Below are 4377 nucleotides of genomic sequence, written 5' to 3'. Positions count from 1 at the left end.
TATAATATTCTGCTGCATAAAAAAGATTGAACACCGAATACCACATTAATATGTTATTGGCATCTTTCTTTTTTCATATCCTACATGTTGATTGTAAAACCGTCCAGGGAGACTGATAGCTGTAACATATTACAGTTCCTCAACTTCAAATTAATTTCATAACAGTACAGTTAAGAGCCAGATATGCTTTGCTGCAAGAAGTATCTCAAAGTAGGAAATATTCTTTTTTTCTGAAACCCTGGGTCTGGTTATTTTATTTATTGGATCACCTATCTAGACTTTACTTCCTTATGATCCATTACCTGCTTCAGTAATTACCACCATCTCTGAAATGTCCAAGCCCTGGCAAGTAGATTGAATGCCTCTCTGCACATGCCTCCAGGGTGAGCTGCACAAGCACAGTAGGAGCTAGGGAACTGTGTGGGATGTAAAATCTATGTCTCTGTAATTCCTATTTCACATTCAGACCTCCAGCTTGACTCAGTGGGTCTGTGTAGACACAGCCTAAACCAATGACCACATGAAGGAACAAGGCAAGGTGATGCCCAATGACTGCAAGGGCCTTAGTTGAACTCATCAAAAACATGTCCCCCTCCTCCCCTCTAGCCCAAGCTCCCCTACCTGAAGAGAATGGGTCAGAACACTCTGTCCTTCTGTCTCTCATCTGGGGGCAGCAGTTGTAAAGAAAGGGATGTGAGTACCTTTCTGTCTGACCTGTGGGTCTTGGAATCCCTTTAGCTGCCACAAAGGATCAAAAATGGGTCCCATCTTTCCACCCTTTTCTTTAGAGCTGTGCTGTCCAATATGGCAGCCAGCAGCCACTTGTGCCCATTTAAATGTAACTTACTTGAAATTAAATTCAATTAAAATTAAATTGATTAAAATTAAGCTCCTCAGCCGGGTGCAGTGGCTCACGCCTGTAATCCCAACACTTTGGGAGCCCGAGGCAGGTGGATCACCTGAGGTCAGGAGTTCGAGACCTGCCTGGCCAACATGGTGAAACCCCATCTCTACTAAAAATACAAAAAATTAGCTGGGCATGGTGGTGGGTACCTATAATCCCAGCTACTCGGGAGGCTGAGGCAGGAGAATCACTTGAACCCAACCCAGGAGGCAGAGGTTGCAGTGAGCCAAGATTGCGCCATTGCACTCCAGCCTGGGCAACAAGAGTGAAACTCTGTCTCAAAAAATAAAAATAAAAATAAATAAATAAAATAAAATTAAGCTCCTCAGTCACACTAGCCGCATTTCAAGGGCTCAGTAGCTACATGCAGCTGGTGGCTATCATATTGAAGAGTGCAGATAAAGAATATTACCATCATCAAAGAAGGTCTCTTTGACAACTCTGCTGTAGACCCCAAATGACTCTGATCTTGAAGGAAGAGCAGAATATCAATAATTGCAGAAAGAAGGGAGGACATTTCAGGAAAGAATTTGCAAAAACAAATGTTCATTGGTTTTGCATGGTACAAAGCCCTGTGAAAGGAGCAACTTTAAATCTTGAGTTTCCTATAGTAGTCTCAATTTTATAGGAATGTTCAGAAAGAATGAAGAGTATCCAAAAATGATATATAATGCAACTATGTAAAATAAAATTAAAAATGAGGTAGGGAAAGTGAAATAAAGGACTTTCCATGGGTGTGAATGCATAATTAAATCTTTCCCCACATTTAAGTGCAGCTAAGTTTTTTTCCAGTCAGTGTTCTAATTGTTTTGTTTAGAAAATATGCTCACTGTAACTATGAAATTAATTTATTATTATTAATCATCATCATCAAATTTCATACCCTGAGTTAACATTTACTTGTTCACTCAAATATTTTTAAGCACCTACTATGTATCAGAAATTTTTCTAGGCCCTTGGGATAGATCAGTAAACTGGCTAAACTATAGAGATACCTGCATGCAGAAGCTTATATCCTAGTGGGTAGAGATAGAAAGCAAACAATAAACACTGTAAGTTTGGTAAACATATGGAATATCTAAGAGTGTTAATTTCCATGAAATAATAGAGCACAGTACAAGATATCCATGTTGTGGGTTGATAATGTTCATGCTGGGGCAGGCAGGGGGGTTAAGCACGTTCTCCCGGATCTTTACACAGGGCAGTGTCCTTATTTTATACATGTAGAAGATAAAGTTCACGTTGGCCAAAGTTCATGCAAATATACACACATATATCATACCATGTGCTGGTAAGCATGTGGCTTACATGACACATGTAAGGGCAATATGGCAATATGGCAGTATCTATTGCCTTTAGTAATAGCACTAATTCTATTCCCAGCTTTCTGAATCAGTCAGAATAGGCTGGATTACATTGTGGCAACAAAGAACTCCAAATTCTTAGGGTCTTATAACAGAAAAAAGTGTGTTTCTTGTTCAGTCTATATGTACACATGTTCATCAAATGTCCTGTTTGTGGGATCACTATTCATAACAGCCCAGCACTTAAAATTAGGACCATGCCCACCAATATGAAGAAATGTTGGATGAATAAAATGTGGTGTATTCACACAATGGAATACTTCACAGCAATGAGAATGGATTAACTATAACCCCTTATGATATGGATGAATCTCATAAACATAATTTTGAGTGAAGAAAGCCTGAGAGAGTAAATACTGTATGTGGTAGGCAGATTTCTAAGTGGTCCTCCAAGATTTCATGACCCTGGTGTACACAGACCGTCTCCCAGTTATTCAATCAAACACTAATCTAGGTACCACCATAAAGGAATTTTGCACATGTAATTAAAGTCCCAAATCAGCTACCTTAAAATAGGGAGATTATCTAGGTGGGCCTGATTTAACCACATGAGTTCCTTTAAAAGCAAAGTATATTCCTGGACTGCTTGCAGAAACAGAAGTCAAAGAGTTGAAGCTTGAGGGAGACTGATATGAGAGAAATTATCTGTTGCTGGCTTGAAAGTGGAGGAGGCCTTGTGACAAGGAATGTAGATGACCTCTAGTTGTTGAGTGTGACCCCTGGTTGACACCCAACAAGAAAATAGAGACCTCCATTTTTTAACTGCAAGGAAATGAACTCTGCCAACAACCAGTGAGCTTGGAAGAGGACCCCAGGCCCCAGATGAGATCACAGCCCTGGCTGATACCTTGATTTGAACCCCATAAGCCCCGAAGAAGGGAATCCACCCACACTGTACCTGGATTTTTGACCTACAGAAACTCTGAGAATAGATCTGTGTTGTTTTAAGCTGTGGTATTTGTGGCAATTTGTTACATAGCAATATAAAACTAATACACTCTGTGATTTGATTTATATAAAGTACAAAAGCAGGACAAACTAATCTATGCTGATATAAATCAGAATAGTGGCCACTGGTGGGGATTTATTGACTGGAATGGGGCACAAGAGAGGCTTTTGAGGTGATGGCAGCATTTCTTGATATGAGGGCTGATTACATAGGTATGTTCAGCTCATGTATGTTTCATCAATTGTACACTTATGTTCACTTTTCCATGTGTATATTACAGTTCAATAAAATATCAAAAGCATACATCCAAAACATACATTTTCCTTTTTTTAAAAAAAACCCACAAAAACAACATTCTTTATTTTAATATGTGTATTCATATGTGTACTTGGTTACAATAAAGGCCCTCCAACATACAAAACAAACTGAAAACAGCAGCTACCTCAGGGGAAGGGAATGGAATTGTATGGGGGTCAAGAGGAGTTTTTGCACCTTCTATGATATTTGAATATTTACAAAGAGTTTCAGTCAAGCCTTACTTGGGTTATTAAAAACATGAAGGCAGAAAAGTATTAAAACGTATGTATAAGCTGGGCATGGCGGTTCACACCTGTAATCCCAGCACTTGGGAGGCCAAGGTGGGAGGATTGCTTGAGCCCAGAAGTTCTAGAACAGCTTGGGCAACACGGTGAAACTCTGTTTCTACAAAATATACAAAAATTAGCCAGGCATAGAGGCATGCACCCAGCAACCCAGGAGGCTGAGGTGGGAGGATTGCTTGAGCCCAGGAGCTCAACACCAGCCTGGGCCACATGTCAAAACCCTGCCTCTATGAAAAATACAAAACACTGGCCAGGCATGGTGGCATGCACCTGTAGTCTCAGCTACTTGGGAGGCTGGGATGGGAGAATTGCTTGAGCCCAGGGAGGTCGAGGCTGCAGCGAGCCATGATTGTGCCACTGCACTCCAGCCTGGGCAACAGAGTGAGACCCTGTCTCAAAAACACAAAACAAAACAATGAAAAAAAAACATATATATAGATCCAATGATGTATTTGAACAGGGTAACTCTTGTCTAGAGTGGATATAAACATTCACCTAGGGCTGTGATTTGAAAGACATTAAGAAGTTCCCAGACATCTCTCCTGCTTTGTTTAATAA

This window comes from Hylobates moloch, unplaced genomic scaffold (genome assembly GCF_009828535.3).
Source record: "Hylobates moloch isolate HMO894 unplaced genomic scaffold, HMol_V3 SCAFFOLD_7, whole genome shotgun sequence".
Lineage (NCBI taxonomy): Eukaryota > Metazoa > Chordata > Mammalia > Primates > Hylobatidae > Hylobates > Hylobates moloch.
Note: the sequence above shows the minus strand (reverse complement) of the source record.